Genomic DNA, 19,593 nt, shown 5'->3' with positions numbered 1-19,593 from the left:
CTGAAGCTGAAACTCCAATACTTTGGCCTCCTAAAAGGAACAGCTGACTCATTGGAAAAGACTCTGATGCTGGGCAAAATTGAGGGTAAAAGGAGAAGGGAGCAGCAGAGGATGAGACGGTTGGATGGCTTCATTGGCTCAAAGAACATGAATTTGAGCAAACTCCAGTGGATAATGGAAGACAGAGGAGCCTGGTGTGCTACAGTCCATGGGGTCACAAAGAGTTGGGCACCACTTAGCAACTGAACAACAACAAAGTTAATTAATAATCTTCTTTATTATTTCATTAATGATATTAATTGTTAACATTTCCTAGCCAAATAAGAGGCAGTTTGAAATAGAGTAGTTAAGTGAGAGATTGTGTTTTAGTATACTTTCTGTCATAAATACCCTGGTGGCTTTGGATTATGTATTTAAATCCTTTGAGTATCAAGTCTTTAACCTGTTAAATGATGGGGATGAATTGCTCAGAAGTTGCAGGGGTAGATTTCAGTAGGTTTGTGAACACCCAGAAACTGTATGTACAATTTTCTCAGTGTATATGTTTAGTTTTTGTTTGGTGGTTTTAATCAGGAAAGAGATTCTATAACTTTCCAATGATTTCCCAATGATGGAATGATTTCCCAATGATAGAATGATTTCCCTAGAAAGGTTAAAAAAAGCCCTCTGGACTGTGTTTCAAGATCTCTTATAGCTTTAAAATTATGTAATAACATTAACTAAGCCTTGCATTTTTCCAATCTTGAATATTCTAACTTTGTTTACCTATTGCCAAGCAAAATGCGATTGCTTCTCAGTTTATTCAGTGTCTCATTGTCTGTGAAAGGACTGGTTCAAAAATGAAAAATATTTTGTTGGCCTCTCCTATTATGTATTCCTACGTCAATACTCCTTGATTCACAAAGGCTGTGTGACTGCTTTTGTATTGGAATCAAAAGAGAGGTGTCACCAGTTCTGCTTTTTGTTTGTTTAAATCTATCTTTTCAGCTGGAGTCTTAACAGATCATTTAATCCAGCCCATTCCTGAATGTTGAAAATAAGGAGCATGAAGGGAAACTAAGCATTTCACTGATTTAATTAAGACTACACTTCTAGTCCTGAGCAGCCGTGGGGTGAGTATCTTTCCACCAGTCTTTCCAGTCTTTTTAGAGCCTTATCTTGCTTTTTAGGTTGTTTGTTTTTTGCTTGTTTTTCTTTTTTTCCAATCTTTTAGAGCCTTGTTTTACTTTATGTTGAGATTTTACACCTCTATTTTATACTCAGTCATGAACTATACTGTCCTTTTACAAAAGTAGAAGACAGTGGGAAATAGTCTCATGTGATTCAATCAGTAGTGGATGAAGCATGAAAAAAAAGATTCCTTTAAAAGATGTTTGAGGAAGTATAGCTTTGTTTCATTTCTAGTGAAAGGGGTAAAGTAATTTAAATGGATCTTGTTTATTAATTGACACATAGATTGAATTGAACTTAAGAGCACACACTGCAACTTTAATCACAGTTTAATTCTTGCCTTTAGAGTCTTAGCTATTAATAACACTTTTTCTATAGATGATCGGGATGTGACTCAGTACACAAAATGAGGGAAAGTGAAAAGCCTATTTTATGTGTAATGTTAAACACAGAGAACACACTTATTTTCCTTGATGTTTGTGAGCTAGTCAAAATCATCTCACCTTTATTTACCCCAGAAGAAAGCTAAATGACATTCCTTCAAGAACTGGGGGAATACACTATTTGAATCTTGTTTATAGAAAACAGTGGAATATTTTCCAGGTGACTGTTTCTAATAAAAGCATGTAAAGCTCATTAAAAAAAAACAATGAACATACATAAGCAACTTTACAAGACCCGCTATGGAAGGATATAGGAAAATTTCATATCCTAGAAAATAGTTAAAGAAGGCACATTGGTCAGGGTCCTGCCAGAAAAAAAGAAATTATTTGAAGTCCTTCAAACACAAGAAAGTCGATAAAAGGAATTTCTGATACATGAATAGAAGAACAGCTGAACTGGTTTTGATTGGAGTAACCCAGAAATTAGGTACAGCAGGAAGCCCTTACTTTCCCAATGGAGAGTAAAACAAAGGGAGAGATGATATTACTAGAACCCAGAAACAAGGGCATCTGAAGAAGGTAGAACCACAGCAGTGGCTGCCTAGCAAGAGATAAGCCATGGATAAAATACAGTACCTGTAAGAATAGTCTCTGGAAACAGAAACACCCCAGCTTCTCCTCCCCCTAAACTTCCATGAGTTTCTCTCAATGCTAAACTTACTGGGAAGCTGAGAGTAGGGAGTCTGGGAAATATAGATTAACATAATGCAGAGTAGAGAGGAGAAAGAGTGGTGAAAGACTCTGATAGCAGACAGGGAGAGGACAAACAACTGGAAAGGTAGTCTATTTGCAGAAACAATACCAAATATTCAATGATTATATGGCGGTGTAAGAAAATATGTAACCAGGTGCTTAAAATTAGATGGATACTTAACTTTTCATTAAATATGAGACATGTCTCTGGTTGGAAGGTACATAGAATCAGGAGAAGCTGAGATGAGATGTGACTTGTCCTGTGACAAGATTTGATGTGCAGAAAAAGTAGGGAGCTATAGAGGGAAGAGATGTAGTGAAAAAAAAAAAAGGCAATGAATTATCTAGAAGTATATATATGAAATGGGGGTGGAGAAGGAAATAGGTGGTGTGCTCAAGTGAGGAGACCAGGAGAATAATTCCTTCCTCCTCTTTCCCTTCCTTTTGTCCTTACTTCCTTTCTCCATTAAATCAGTAAGTGTTTATTGAGCACCTTCTATTTGCCTTTTAAAAAACTTTTTAGTTTATATTGGAGTACAGTCAATTGTATTAAATAGATAGCATATTAAAAAGCAGAGACATTACTTTGCCAGTAAAGGTCTATCTAGTCAAAGCTATGGTTTTTGCAGTAGTGATGTATGGATGTGAGAGTTGGATAATAAAGAAAGCTGAGCACCGAAGAATTTATGCTTTTGAACTGTGGTGTTGGAGAAGACTCTTGAGAGTCCCTTGGACAGCAAGGAGATACAACCAGCCCATCCTAAAGGAAATCAGTCCTGACTATTCACTGGAAGGACTGATGCTGAAGCTGAAGCCCCAATACTTGGCCACCTGATGTGAAGAACTAACCCATTGGAAAAGACCTTGATGCTGGGAAAGGCTGAAGGTGGGAGGAGAAGGGGACGACAGAGGATGAGATGGTTGGATGGCATCACCCACTTGAAAGACGTGAGTCTGAGCAGGCTCCAGGAGTTGATGATGGACAGGGAATCCTGGTGTGCTGGAGTCCATGGGATCGCAAAGAGTCAGACATGATTGAGTGACTGAACTGAACTGATAGTTAACAATGTTGTGACAGATTCAGGTGGACAGCAAAGGCACTCAGCCATACATATACATATATCCATTCTCTCCCAGACTCCCCTTCCATCTAGGATTCCAGATAACATTGAGCAGAGTTCCCTGTGCTATATAGTCGGACTTTGTTGATTATCCATTTTAAATATAGAAGTATACATGTCAATCCCAAACTCCCTAACTACCTTTCTCCCTAACTTTCCCCCTGGTAACCAGAAATTCAATCTCTAAGTCTGGGAGTCTGTTTCTGTTTTGTAAATAAGTTCATTTGTATTGTTTCTTTTCAGAGTTCACATATAAGGGATGTCATATGATATTTCTCCTTCTCTGTCTGACTTACTGCACTCACTATGATAATCTCTAGGTCCAGCCATGTTCCTGTTAATGGCATTATTTCATTATATTTGCCTAGTGTCCCATCGCTCAGTCATGTCCAGCTCTTTGCGACCTCATGTATTGCAGCACGCCAGGTTTCTCTGTCCTTCTCCATCTCCAGAAGCTTGCTCAAACTCATGTCTATTGAGTCTGTGATGCCATCCAACCATCTCATCGTCTGTTGTCCCCTTCTCCTTCCTTCAATCTTTCCCAATATCAGGGTCTTTTCCAAAGAGTCAGCTCTTCGCATCAGGTAGACAAAGTATTGGAGCTTCAGCTTGAGCATACAATAACCTATAGTAGGCACAAGATACACAGTGAATAAAAAAGCCTGGCTCTTGCCTTTGCGAGGTTTACAGTTTAATTAAATAAATAATAAATACATCATTAAACAAAGAAATGTGTCATTTCAAGCTGTGGAAAGGCTATAAAGGAAACAAACATGATGACATTAAACATAAAAATGTTCCATAATAAGAAACAGATCAGATCTTTTGACCCTTCATGCAGAAAGTGTTAAATAATATTTTGGTCATACTTCCTGATACTATGGAAAATGAATGATTCATTGCAGATTCTTGACCAAGGAAGTGGCATGGGGGAAAAAATGCTGTTTTTTGCTTTTTGTGATGGAGTAGACTCAATATACTAGGCTATGACAGCAAGATAAAATATAAATTTAAACTGTGTCAGCAGTTGTGGACAGAAAATAGCTAGCCAAGATATCTCAACTTAATGACAACTTTGATTTGGGATTTAAGAAGAAGTCAGTTTGATGAATTTAACTTGGATGTTAGTGTTAGCTGCTCAAGTTGTATCTGACTCTGTGCGACCCTATGGACTGTAGCCCTCCAGGCTCTTCTGTCCACGGAATTCTCCAGGCAAAAATACTGGAGTGAGTAGCCATTTCCATCTCCGGGGAGCTTCCCGATCCAAGGATCAAACCCTGGTCTCCTGCATTGCAGGCAGATTCTTTACCGTTGGAGCCACTTGGGAGGTCAGAATAATAACGATGTCATTAATATGAAAAGAAATGTTGGGAAAATAAGCAAATCTACAGAAGAAAGAACTGTTTTGAACACATAATCTTAAAGATGATTTCCATTAGAAAAGTGATGCAGATAATTCACCTGATGTGAGTGATTTATTTGTAAATAGTTAATAAAGAGAAACTTCAGTGCGGGGATGGTCAGGGTATGCTCATAGAAATTTGGAGTTTTGTAATATGCTTTTAAGACAATCACAGAGTGTAATACCAGCTACATGACCATTGCTTTTATGCTGTCTTCTAGACTTCCTAGGCTTGAAATAAAGATAATGTACTACTGTACTAGACACAGTATTGCACAGCAAGGTCCACAAACGCACAACCACTTGCAGAGCTGAAAGGAAACAAATAAATAATTTTTAAGAAAGCTTGTGGTAAGAAAAATCAGACTGTTTTCTCAGACCAGGCACTATTCTGCCCTGCTCAAACTGTTGTTAGCTTCTGTCTTTTTGAAAACTGGAGGCCCAGAAAAAGTCACATTAAGATAAATTACATCTGTTTCTGACTTGTTTGGTCAATCTTGCTTCTGTTAATTATTTGTGTCCTTGGCTAATTAAGTTTGAGATTTAATCTAATCTACATGTATCTGGGGAGGGTAGGGAGGTCTATTTTTGCTTATCCACAATCCCAACACAAAAGACTGTAAGTTCAGCAATGAAAACTGTAATACACTATTTTTTTTTTTTTTCAGCTTGGAAGTTAAGAATAAAAAGTGTGAGCAATACTTCTTTGCTAGTGATTTCTTTATCTCAGTGTTCAAGAAGAGGTTGCATGGCAACTGCTTGAGGATATTGCAAAAAGAATTCAAAGTGAAATTTGAAACTAATATCATATTGTGTGTTAATTATAACAATAAAAAAGAATTCAAAGTATGATGAGGATGAGAATTAGAGGAGATTGTGTCTAAAACATCTTCTATCATATGCTTTATTGTAATGATATCAACACAATGAAGTTAATAATAATTTGAGAGCTGTCTTTACATTACAGTATAAGTCAAACAAGTTGCCATTGGCAAAGTAAAAAGATGAGTCTTATCTGCAGCAAATATTTCCCACATCCTGACCAATGAAATAATGGAAAACAGACTGGGAAAGAACAGAATTCTGAATCATATTACAAAGGAAGCTTTAAAGTTTCCAGGAAAGTTTGGACAACTCTCCTTGGGAGACTCTTGTAAGGTGTACTGAGCTATGAATTAAGTGCTCATGAGAAAGAGGATTTTTAGAAGCCAGAAGATAGATGTTTAAATATGCTTATGCTATTTTATTTGAAGCCAAAAAAGGAGACACTGGGATTGTTTGTCATATCTTAACTGTTGCTGAGAAACTAAGAAAGGTATTTCCAAACTAAGATGCCAGCTAATGCTGGAAAACCTTGGGGGCTGCTTGCCAAGACTATAAACTCCATTTGTCACAGAGCCTGTGTAGTACAGAGCTTCTTCTAAATTTATCGTTTCCATTTGTTTTTGTCATGGGATTATAAACAATGTGAGGTTAGACGCATGAAATTGCTATATGTGTTGCTTCTTTTAGCTCTGTCAGAAGCAGCTTTGTTTAATATCAACTGCACTGTTAAAATCTATAAGGACTCAAATCCACTAGATCCTAAGGTTTTAAAAGGTTTAGGGATGGTTACCTTGTTCTTTTCTGTAAGCTCTACATTGCTACGGATGAATGAATGAAAGAAGAAAATGAATAAATTATGGACTAAAAATCACCTAGAGGTGTTTATTCAATGTTTTGTGAAATGTGCTATTGAGTAGATATGGTAAATAGGACAATATGAAATTGCTGATATATTATTATTGATCTATAGAAGTGGTGATTTCCTGTGGTTCATCTGACTAGTTAGTAGTTCATTTTCTTTCCTTCTCCACAGTATCATAATCAGGATAAATCAGTTTGTTAGGCCTCTATTAAGGGCTGGATATTCAGATAAGTGTTTTTCCATGTTATCTTGTTTCTACTGCTAAGTTGCTTCAGTCATGTCCGACTCTTAGCGACCCATGGACTGCAGCCTACCAGGCTCCTCTGTCCATGGGATTTTCCAGGCAAGAGTACTGGAGTGGGGTGCCATCGCCTTCTCCGCCATGTTATCTTATTTAACCCTTAAAGCAACCCTCCATGAAACCTCCATGAAGTTGCTCAGTTGTATCCAACTCTTTGCCACCCCATGGACTGTAGGCATCCTCCATCCTCCATCCATGGGATTTTCTAGGCAAGAATACTGGAGTGGGTTGCCATTTCCTTCTCCAGGGGATCTTTCCAAGCCAGGGATCGAACCCGGGTCTTCCGCATTGTGGGTAGACGCTTTACCGTCTGAGCCACCAGGGAATCCCTAAAGCAACCCTAGTAGACAGAATTCTAAAATGGCTTCTGAGATCTCCACCCCAGTGTACATTTTTGTATATTATCACTGGAACTGTGAATCTTGTAGATTTTATGTATATAATTAGATTGTGTTATGTAGCACTGTTGACTTTAAGAAAGTGAGATTATCTTGGTGGGCCAGACCTAATCAGACAAACCCCTTAAACAGTATGGGTGCATAGATGGAGCAAAGAGGAATTCAGAAGTTTAGAGCAAGAGAAAGATTTGATGTGAGGGAGATTTTTCCATTGCTGGCTTTGCAGATGACCAGATGTCAGGGAATGTGGCAGCTTCTAGATATTGAATGGTTGTCCACTGATAGACGAAAGGATAAAGAAGATGTGGGACATATATATATATAATGGAATATTAGCCATGAAAAGAAATGAAAGTGGGTCATTTGTAGAGATGTGGATGGGCTTAGAGTCTATCATCCAGAGTGAAGTAAGTCAGAAACAATAAAGCAAATGTTGTATATCAATACACATATGTGGAATCGACAAAAATGGTACAGATGAACCTAATTGCAGGGCAGGAATAGAGATACAGAGGTAGAAAATGGATGTGCGAACATGGGGCAGGGGAAGTGGAAGGCAGGATGAATTGGGAGATTAGGTTTGATATAAATACACTACCACATGTGAAATAGATAGCTAGTAGAGAGCAGCTTCCAGTACAGGGAGCTCAGCTCAGTGCTCTGTGTTGACTTAGATGGGTGGGATGGGAGAAATGGAGGTCAAAGCCGGTGGAGAGGGGGTGGTCCATGTATATATATAGCTATTCACTTCATGGTACAGCAGACACTAATACAACATCATACAGCAATTATATTCCAATTAACAAAAAAGGGTGGTCCTACACCTACAGTAATAGGAAAACAAAAGACTCAGTACAGCAAGAGCAAGGACATACATTCTGCCAACAGCTCGTGAGCTTTCTGCACGCTCGTGTTTAGTCACTCGGTCCTGTCTGACTCTTTGTGACCCCATGGACTGTAGCCCACCAGCCTTCTCTGCTCATGGGATTTTCCAGGCAAGATTACTGGAGTGGGTTGCCAGTTCCTCCTTCAGGGGATCTTCTCGACCCAGGGATGGAACTCTCATTTTCTACATCTCCTGCATTGCAGGCAGATTCTTTACGGCTGGAGCCTAAACCCCAGATGAAAATTATAAATGTAGCTGAAACCTGGGTTTTATCTGGTGAAGCACTGAACAGAGAACCCAATCATGTGCAATCCACAGAAAGTGAGAGTATTTGTGTTGTGTTTCAGTTCAGTTGAGTCACTCAGTTGTGTCCGACTTTTTGCGACCCCATGAATTGCAGCACCCCAGGGCCTCCCTGTCCATCACCAACTCCTGGGGTTCACTCAGATTCACGTCCATCGAGTCAGTGATGCCATCCAGCCATCTCATCCTCTGTCGTCCCCTTCTCCTCCTGCCCCCAATCCCTCCCAGCATCAGAGTCTTTTCCAACGAGTTAACTCTTCGCATGAGGTGGCCAAAGTACTGGAGTTTCAGCTTTAGCATCATTCCTTCCAAAGAACACCCAGGACTGATCTCCTTTAGAATGGACTGGTTGGATCTCCTTGCAGTCCAAGGGACTCTCAAGAGTCTTCTCCAACACCACAGTTCAAAAGCATCAATTCTTCAGCGCTCAGCCTTCTTCACAGTCCAACTCTCACATCCATACATGACCACCGGAAAAACCATAGCCTTGACTAGACGGACCTTTGTTGGCAAAGTAATGCTGTGTTTAAGTCCATATGTTTGTAGTGTTGGTTTTACAGCAATAGAAAATGAAGGCAAATCGTCTAAACCTTTTCATTTCATGTTACAAAAAAGGAATGAAGACTTGATAGTAATGCCTAATTTTCTCAAGGACAAACATAAAATGTTTTAACACGAAGATTTTTGATTATATGGCTAATATATATATATATATATATATATATATATATTTCTAATGTGCCCTTATGCAAGAGGTTTGGAAGAAGTGAGAATTAGAGTTCTGTCAAGTTCATGGTAAATTCTCCATAGATGAGAGGGCACAAAAAAGTCCTAGGGAAGGTCCCTTACTTGTGACTCTACCACGCATTTGATATTTCTGGGTGTTTTTATGAGGAAGGTAAAGAGCCTCTGTGAACGCAGTTTGGGTCGAAAGATATTTGGCAAGAAAGAATCGCATGTGTCAGGTGAGCTTTAATATCTTTTTAAAGTTGAAGATGCATTTGTGGTTTGTGGCAACTTGCAGAGTTCATGTGATTCTTGCTGAGAAAACAGCACAACAAGTCCAGCATGTGATGAACTATTTTCTTATAAATCACATTATGCCATTTCATCACATGTTGCTGTTTTCTGTGGATATCCAGGACTAAGAAAAGCAGCATTTAAAAAGATCACCCAGTAAGCTCCGTATCTTATTACATTAAACATTGTGTGTGCGTGGGGTGGGGTGGTGGGGGGTTGTGTGACTATGTGATATCATTCTGATTTCTAAAACTGTGGCATGGGATGGTCATATTTCATATAAATCATGTAACTAAAAAAAAGTCCTAAGGAGTTTTTTTTCCAAGTTACTTATAATCCCAATATACAGAAACTTACTGTTTTTTTTAAAATCAGCTTTCTTCTAGACATAGAGTATTTATTTGCAGATAAAAGGTAGAACAAAGATTAATACACTATAATACCATTTTAAAATAAATAAAATAAAATTTTACTTGGGAGAAAAGAAATTAAAGGCATGCTGAACTTTAGATAATTGACTTACTAATCCCATGATATGTTAGTTCTAGAAGAACTCTCTGAAGCAGAAATGGGAAAACTTCTTATGTAGAAGACCAGTTAGTAAGTATTTTAGTCTGTGAGCCACACGTGTTCTCTCACACATATCCTTGTGTGTGTTTATAGGGGAAGGAGGGCATGTTTTACAACCTTTTATATATTTAAAAACCATTCTTAGATCTGGGGCTGAACAAAACCACAGGCCATAAGCCAGAACTAGCCCAAGCAAAAATAAAATATTATGACAAACATTAAAAGATTAGAGTGATTTTTTTAGGTAAATTCTTTTATTAAAGCACAATATGCTAAGAAAATACACAAATCATGAGTGCACAGCTCAAACCATTTTCACAAAGTGACCTCATTTGAGGAATAAACTGAATTGGAGTAAAGAAAAGAGACATTTTTAGCAGCTCAGAAGCTACTCTTCTGCCCTGGCAGCCGTGGAGGTGTGGCCAATGTCTGTCCTCGAGAAAAGACTTGCTTTTCAGCCGCCTGCAGTGTCAACAAGCTGACTGCCCTGAGCTGCAGCTCTTTCATGTGGCCACTGAGGCTCAGGTCTTCTAGGGCAACCTCGGCTAGTAAACAAGTCCAGGGGGTTGTTACAGCCTGACCACTTCTAGCCAAGGTATTGATGAAAGTGAAAGTGTTAGTTGCTCAGTCATGCCCAACTCTTTTGCTATCCCATGGACTGTAACCCTCCAGGCTCCTCTGTCCCTGGAATTTTCCAGGCAAGAATACTGGTGTGGGTAGCCATTTCTTTTTCCAGGGAATCTTCCTGACCCAGGGGTCAAACCTGTGTCTCTTGCACTGCAGGCAGATTCTTTACTGTCTGAGCCATCAGGGAAGCCCCAGTGTAATGATAGAACTCCTATATTTGACAATCATTTTGTGGAACTTCCCATTGGATTGGCTGAGACTTTCTCTAGCCTGTGTTATACTTGGAGGATTTTTTTGCTCCATTTTGTTTTCTTGCACAGATGTCAGAGCAGCACAGGGTACAGAGACAGTCATTTCTCAATAAGGCTTTCACCCACTTGTATTTTTCAACTGTTACTTGTTAAGAAATTTATTGCTGTCTTAATCTGTCTCAGCACCTGCTTCTTAGAGGACTCAGAATGACATCTGTCCCCTTCCATCCTCTCCTCCATGGTGTCAAGCATAACCACTACCCTCACTTTTAAACCTTAGGTAGTTCCCTGGATTGAATTGAGTATAAGTTGAATCATACACTAGATAGTCGTTTGTAACTGGCTTATTTTGTTCAGTATTTTGTTTGTGGGATTCATCTTTCTCATTCTTAAGGCTATGGATTGTTCATTCTTATTTAGTTTTCCATTGTATGAATGCACCATGATTTATCTACCCATCCTACAATAGATGGACATTAGTTGATGGGGTTATTATATAGAGAGATGTCACAAACATGGTTGCATGTGTCTTTTGGTAAACACTAGATTCATACCTTTTGCTTGGGTTTATACCTAGGACTTTATTTTTTGGGCTCCAAAATCACTGCAAATGGTGACTGCAGCCATGAAATTAAAAGATGCTTACTCCTCGGAAGGAAAGTTATGACCAACCTAGATAGCATATTCAAAAGCAGAGACATTACTTTGCCAACAAAGGCCCGTCTAGTCAAGGCTATGGTTTTTCCTGTGGTCATGTATGGATGTGAGAGTTGGACTGTGAAGAAAGCTGAGCGCCAAAGAATTGATGCTTTTGAACTGTGGTGTTGGAGAAGACTCTTGAGAGTCCCTTAGACTGTAAGGAGATCCAACCAGTCCATTCTGAAGGAGATCAGTCCTGGGATATCTTTGGAAGGAATGACACTAAAGCTGAAACTCCAGTACTTTGGCTACCTTATGTGAAGAGTTAACTCATTGGAAAAGACTCTGATGCTGGGAGGGATTGGGGGAAGGAGGAGAAGGGGACGACAGAGGATGAGATGGCTGGATGGCATCACTGACTCGATGGACGTGAGTCTGAGTGATCTCCGGGAGTTGGTGATGGACAGGGAGGCCTGGTGTGCTGCGATTCATGGGGTTGCAAAGAGTCGGACACGACTGAGGGACTGAACTGAACTGATACCTAGGACTGCGATTACTAGGTCATATGGTGCACGTATGCTCAGTTTTAGTCAATTTCATCAAACAAATTTCCAATGTTCTTATATAAATTTACAGTTTCATCAGCAATGGTAGCTCCAACTGCTCCATGAAAAAGTCTTTCATATTTTAGCCATCCTAGTGGATGTAAAGTTAATTACATTATATTTATAACTTGAATGTTATTGAGAATTGAATGCAGTTTGTATGTTTATTGGCCACTTGGATGTTCTCTTTTGTAAAGTGTCTCCAAGTATTTTGCATATTTCCCCTTCTACTGTATTCCATTGTACACATTTTTCATATTGATTTTTTGATGTTCTTTATATATTCTGGATAGTAATTATTTGTTTAATATATATATATTTCAAATATATTCTACTGTTTTTACTCTTTCAATGGTGTCTTTTCATGGAAATAAGTTTTTAATTATGATATAGTCTAATTTATTACTTTTTCTTTATGGTTAATACTTTTTGTGTTTATTTGCCTGCCCTAGGAAATAATGTCATGAAAATGTTTTCCAAAGTCATCTGCATTGTTTCAACAGTTAGCTTTTGACTATATTTTTTGTGTGTAAATGATGTTGTGGTCATTATTCACTTTTTAATAAAAACATTCAATTTTCTAGCACATTTATTGAAAAAGCATCTTTTCAGCAATGCATTAAATAGACATCCAGATCATAAAATGAAATGATGCTTTCTCTACTTTCAATTCTGTTTCATTGATCTGTTTCCTCTTCCTTGTCTTATTATAATATTTTCCTAATTATTAGAGCTTTGTACTGTATCTTGATATATAGCACTGCAACTTTCAGCTTTGTTCTTCTTCAAGAATGCTTTGGCTATTCTTGGGCCTTTAAATTTCCTTAACTATTTTATCACCATCTTGTCAATTTTCACTCAGTTCAAGAAATTAAATCTATGGATCACACTACCGCACAATTGTACTCATCTCACACGCTAGTAAAGTAATGCTCAAAATTCTCCAAGCCAGGCTTCAGCAATATGTGAACCGTGAACTTCCTGATGTTCAAGCTGGTTTTAGAAAAGGCAGAGGAACCAGAGATAAAATTGCCAACATCTGCTGGATCATGGAAAAAGCAAGAGAGTTCCAGAAAAACATCTATTTCTGCTTTATTGACTATGCCAAAGCCTTTGACTGTGTGGATCACAATAAACTGGAAAATTCTGAAAGAGATGGGAATACCAGACCACCTGATCTGCCCCTTGAGAAATTTGTATGCAGGTCAGGAAGCAACAGTTAGAACTGGACATGGAACAACAGACTGGTTCCAAATAGGAAAAGGAGTACGTCAAGGCTGTATATTGTCACCCTGTTTATTTAACTTCTATGCAGAGTACATCATGAGAAACGCTGGACTGGAAGAAACACAAGCTGGAATCAAAATTGCCGGGAGAAATATCAATAACCTCAGATATGCAGATGACACCACCCTTATGGCAGAAAGTGAAGAGGAACTAAAAAGCCTTTTGATGACGGTGAAAGTGGAGAGTGAAAAAGTTGGCTTAAAGCTCAACATTCAGAAAACGAAGATCATGGCATCTGGTCCCACCACTTCATGGGAAATAGATGGGGAAACAGTGGAAACAGTGTCAGACTTTATTTTTCTGGGCTCCAAAATCACTGCAGATGGTGACTGCGGCCATGAAATTAAAAGAGGCTTACTCCTTGGAAGGAAAGTTATGACCAACCTAGATAGCATATTCAAAAGCAGAGACATTACTTTGCCAACAAAGGTCCGTCTAGTCAAGGCTATGGTTTTTCCTGTGGTCATGTATGGATGTGAAAGTTGGACTGTGAAGAAGGCTGAGCGCCGAAGAATTGATGCTTTTTTTTTTTTTTTTTTTTTGAGTAAAAAAATTGAATTGATGCTTTTGAACTGTGGTGTTGGAGAAGACTCTTGAGAGTCCCTTGGACTGCAAGGAGAACCAACCAGTCCGTTCTAAAGGAGATCAGCCCTGGGATTTTTTTGGAAGGAATTATGCTAAAGCTGAAACTCCAGTACTTTGGCCACCTCATGCGAAGAGTTGACTCATTGGAAAAGACTCTGATGCTGGGAGGGATTAGGGGCAAGAGGAGAAGGGGACGACAGAGGATGAGATGGCTGGATGGCATCACTGACTCGATGGATGTGAGTCTGAATGAACCCCGGGAGTTGGTGATGGACAGGGAGGCCTAGCATGCTGGGATTCATGGGGTCGCAAAGAGTAGGACACGACTGAGTGACTGATCTGATCTGATCTGATGGATCAAATAGATATTTTTACAATACTGAATCTTCCACACCTTCATCATGGAATAGCCTTGCATATATTAAATCTTCTTTAATTCCTCTTACTCCTTTTTTGGTGTGAAGGTCTTCTACATGTTTTACTGTATCTATTTCTAGATGTCTATTATTCAAATACTTTTTCTGCCTTTATGATGCCCTTCCTGCCTTCCCTTTCCCTACTTGTAATTGTTAGTCTGTTCTCTATATCTGTAAGGCAGTTTCTGTTTTGTTATAGTCATTCAGTTGTTTTATTTTTTTAGATTCCACATATACCTAATAATATAGAGTATTTGCCTTTCTCTGACATTTCACTAGGCATAATACCCCCCAGGTCCATCAATGTTGGTGCAATTGGCAAAATTTCCTTCTTTTTTTGGCTGAGAAGTATTCTATTGTGTGTGTATGTATGCATTACATATATATATATAAATATACACACACATACCCACAAGATTTTTATCCATTCATCTGTTGGTGGACTCAAGCTGCTTTCATATCTTGGCTGTTGTAAATAATGCTGCCGTGAAAATTGGGGTGCATTTATCTTTTGAATTAGTGTTTTCATTTTCTCCAGACATACACCTAGGTGTGGAATTGCTGGATCACAGTGTAGTTCTAATTTTAGTTTTATGAAGAGCCTCCATACTGTTCCACAGTGATTGCATCAATTTACATTCCTACCAACAGTGTACCAGAGTTCCCTTTTCTCCACATCCGTGTAAACATTTGTTATTTGTAGACTTTTTGATGATAGCCATTCTGACTGGTGTGAGGTGATATCTCAGTGTGGATTTGATTTGCATTTTTCTGATGATTAGCAATGTTGAGCATCTTTTCATGTGCCTATTGGCCATCTGTATGTCTTCTTTGGAAGATTGTTCAGGTCTTCTCATTTTTAAATAAGGTTACTATTTTTTATATTGCGTTCTAGAAACCACATATATTTTAATATTACCCCCATATGAATATTAAATATAATATTTAATGTTTAATTTTAATATCAAATGTTGACATGATGTGCAAATATTTTTTCCCTTCAGTAAGTTAGACATCATCATTTTGATGATAGTTTCCTTTGCTATGCAGAATACTCTCATATAAATCATACCAATATTTCCTTGGATCTGTCTCTGAGGCAAAGGAAACATGAGCAAAAATAAACAAATGGGACCTAATTAAACTTAATAGCTTTTCTTCTTCTTATTTTGAATGAAGCTAATTGTTTGTTAAAGAATCATGTGGGGATAAATGGAGGTAGTGAAATAAACCAGTCAGCTTCTTCATAGAATTACTATTGCAAATGTACTCAATAATTTGCTATTTCCTTGCCCTAGGGACAACTTTCTTGTCACAGTTATTGTTGTTGTTAGTGTTTAAGAGGGTTGTTGAGGAAGTCTTTAGGTCATAGCTCTCTGTGTTGCTACCAGACAACCACTTTATGCTTTTTCTCCTTGATCCTGTTTTACCCACTAGTGGCTCCCCAGGCAAGCATGATGTTCATACAAATACTTAATCAACACACTTGCTCCTCTAGTTTCACTTCCCTTTACATTCCTTGCTCTCACACAAGGGCTGTAACAGGGTCTCATCCATTTCATCATGTAATACACATACACCCATGGTTCTTGTGTCTATCAACAAGAGATATTTGTATAGGTCACTTGCCATAATGCTGCTTAACTTTAAGAAAATTATTAAAAAATTGATCAAATCTCATTTTTCTTCTGCATTTTGGTCCAGATATTATAGAAATTTGCAAGTGTGCTTTTATTTTCAGATTTTATGTGTTTTAAATATTTATTATTTTTCATGAATTAAAAAAAGAAATTAGAAAAAAAAAATAAACTTCATTCTGCTATATTTAAGGGTCCAGCCAGTACATTTTGAAGTTCTCAGGTTACATTATACCTTTTAGGTAAATGAGATGTCAAAGATTTGTGATGCTTCCTTTGTGCTTTGGGTATTTTAGGATTTCTTGAGTCCTATAATACAAATGTTACTGCATCTTGAATAAAACCCTCAGCTAAGTGGTACTTATTAAAGGGGATGAAGTAGTACAGAGGCTAATGTCATCGAGTTGAAGTTGCAAAAGCCTGGGCTAAAGTATTAGATCTACCACACACATGTTGTACAATAGCTGAGAAAATTGGTTAATCTCTGTAAATTTTAATTTCTATTTCTGTATGTTGATGATGAAAATACCCACCTCACAGAGATGTGGCAGGAATTAAATGAGATAACACAGACAGAACGATTGTTACGTAATTGTTGCTAAATAAACTATTGACAAATGTCCGTTGTCAAAGTTATGTTTTTTCCAGTAGTTATATATAGATGTGAGAGTTGGACTATAAAGAAAGCTGAGCACCGAAGAATTGATGCTTTTTAACTGTGGTGTTGGATAAGACTCTTGAGAGTCCCTTGGATTGCAAAGAGATCCAACCAGTCCATCCTAAAGGAAATAAGTCCTGACTATTTATTGGAAGGACTGATGCTGAAGCAGAAGCTCCAATGTTTTGGCCACCTGATGCGAAGAACTGACTCATTGGAAAATATCCTGATACTGGGAAAGATTGAAGGCAGGAGGAGAAGGGGATGACAGAGGATTAGACAGTTGGATGGCATCACCAACTCAATGGACATGAGTTTGAGAAAGCTCTGGGAGTTGGTGATGGACAGGGAAGCCTGGCAGGCTCCAGTCCATGTGGTCGCAAAGAGTTGGACATGACTGAGAGACCAAAATGACTGAAACAGTGACAATTATGATTATTATTCTACATAAAGATGTTTGACTGAATCAAACTGTGAAATTGTTATGAAGTTTAATTGCAGAATTCCATTTTCCATAATCCTTGGATAGAGAGATACATGTAATTCTCCATATACAAGTAAAATCATGTTGCTGGAGAAATAGAAACTGGTAGGCAATGATTCCTATGTTCTAGGACATTCATATCTGAGGGTTGAGCTTACTGGGAGAAAAGTTTTGCACATGGAAGTGTATGCCAGCTGGTGGCATGTTATCTTTGCCTTGTCTACACCCTGACCTTTCAGCTTTATAACTTCCAAATGTTTATATAATGAGAACTGCCCTTTTAAAATTGACACAGTGATTAAAATTGAAAATGAGAGCTGAGACTGTTCTCTAATAAATAGGCTGGATCTGAGCATACATCTGTCCAGCAAAAATCTTCTAAGCAAGCAGGCACACATTTCTTTGCTTGTATCTAAAAAGTGAAGGTGACATTTATACCGTTCAATAATTTTTCTCTCCATCTGTTTATTCAATGGTGAGATTTAAGTTGGCAAACGCTACATTCACATTGATACTATTCCTAGGCTATCTTTCAAGTATTCAGCTTTTAGAGGGATGCAGCCAGAGCCTTGTTGACACATACATCTCATAAATTTCAACTTATAAGAAAACACTCCTTCAAGAAGAGAACTGTAGTCCAAGCAGAACCTACCCTATTCTGTTGGCAGTTCATCTTGCCAATGGATCTCCCAGTTCCATCAGTTTCCCAGATCCTCTAATGGGTTGTTTTAATGACTTTCCACTCATATATATAGCTTTCTTCATACCTGAATAGAGATGTACTGCAATTATGCAAAACCATCTTTCTCAGTGACTAACAGGTGAATTCCCCAAAGCATATTAAGAATATCCACAGTAACTTCAGCTTTATACTTTTAAAGGAGAACAAACATGAATGAATGAATGAATGAATGAATGGTATTGTGCTCAGTTGTGTCTGACTCTTTGCTACCCTTTGGACTGTAGCCCACCAGGCTCCTTGGTCCAGGGGATTTTCCAGGCAAGAATACTGGAGTGTGTTGCCATTTCCTCCTTCGAGGGATGTTCCTGACCCAGGCATTGCACTTGCATCTCCTGTGTCTCCTTCACTGAAGGCAGATTCTTTACCTGCTGGATCATCAGGAAAGCCCATAACGATTCATGCTGCTGCTGCTGCTGCTGCTGCTGCTGCTAAGTTGCTTTAGTCATGTCCGACTCTGTGTGACCCCATAGACGGCAGCCCACCCGGTGCCCCCGTCCCTGGGATTCTCCAGGCAAGAACACTGGAGTGGGTTGCCCTTTCCTTCTCCAATGCATGAAAGTGAAAAGTGAAAGTGAAGTCGCTCAGTCGTGTCCAACTCTTAGCGACCCCATGGACTGCAGCCCGCCAGGCTCCTCCATCCATGGGATTTTCCAGGCAAGAGTACTGGAGTGGGGTGCCATTGCCTTCTCCATAGATAAGAATAAATACAATAAATATTTTTATTCAAATATAACTAAAATCAAGTCACAGACGTCAATTGGATAAAGGCATTTTATTTTTTTTATTTTTTTTACCCAGCTTTCCTCTACCTAAATTCTAGTCACAGTGGCCTTCTGATGCCTTCATCAAGTTAGATCCCTTTAACTCGTATGTAGGGCCATTATCACTAGCTGATTACTTTCCTGGGAATACTCCTCCATATTTTCATATCTCAATTCAAAAGTCACTCAATTCAAGAGGTCTTTCCTGACCATACTGTTTAACCTAGAACCTTGTTTTATTTTCTTCAGAGTGCTTAACATTATATAAAATAATTTTATGTTTCTTTCCTATGAAAACATCCTCCCTCCACTAGAGTGTAATCTACATGACAACAGGTACTTGTGTTTTGCAGTGTTTCCTCTTGTAGAAAAGCTTGTAATACAGTAGGTACTCAATAAGTATTTATTGAATAGGTGAATGAGTGACTACTATCTGCCAACCAGATTTCAGCTTTCTTCTAAGCTTCACTGAGGTTTGATTCCAACACATTTTGTTTTAAGCTAGGATCCCAAACTAATCAAATTAAGTCATGGTGACCACATTATATTATATTCCATGATACATTTATATCCCATGATACACACTGTTCAACTTTATTTCTGGTTACCAATATCATTTTTTTTACATTCCTATTGTGAAACAGCAAAGACCTTTTCAATTAATGTATGCTCAGTTGTGTCTGACTCTTTGCAACCCCATGGACTGTAGCTTGACAGTCTCTTCTGTTCATGGGATTTTCCAGGCAAGAATACTGGAGTGGGTTGCCATTTACCTCTCCAAGGCACTTTCTGCATCCAGGGATTAAACCTGGGTCTCCTGCAATGCAGTATATAAAAAATGACTCCATCCCCTAGCTCTACTCTCTAGAAACATCCACTATCGAAATTTTCTTGGGGATTCTTTGAG

The 19,593-nt window shown here is 38.4% G+C and overlaps 1 long non-coding RNA gene across 1 annotated transcript in view; it reads left to right on the top strand.

Annotated features, from left to right (window-relative positions):
* Positions 1-975: 975 nt before the first annotated feature.
* The window catches only part of LOC138988318 (uncharacterized), a 39,445-nt gene continuing 20,827 nt past the window's right edge, over positions 976-19,593 (top strand). The window contains exon 1 of the long non-coding RNA XR_011464628.1: positions 976-1,112. This is a non-coding gene — a long non-coding RNA (uncharacterized lncRNA). The remainder of the gene's footprint in view (positions 1,113-19,593) is intronic.

This window comes from Bos mutus, chromosome 6 (assembly GCF_027580195.1).
Source record: "Bos mutus isolate GX-2022 chromosome 6, NWIPB_WYAK_1.1, whole genome shotgun sequence".
In the NCBI taxonomy this organism is placed as follows: domain Eukaryota; kingdom Metazoa; phylum Chordata; class Mammalia; order Artiodactyla; family Bovidae; genus Bos; species Bos mutus.
This window is presented reverse-complemented; position numbering and strand designations above follow the sequence as displayed.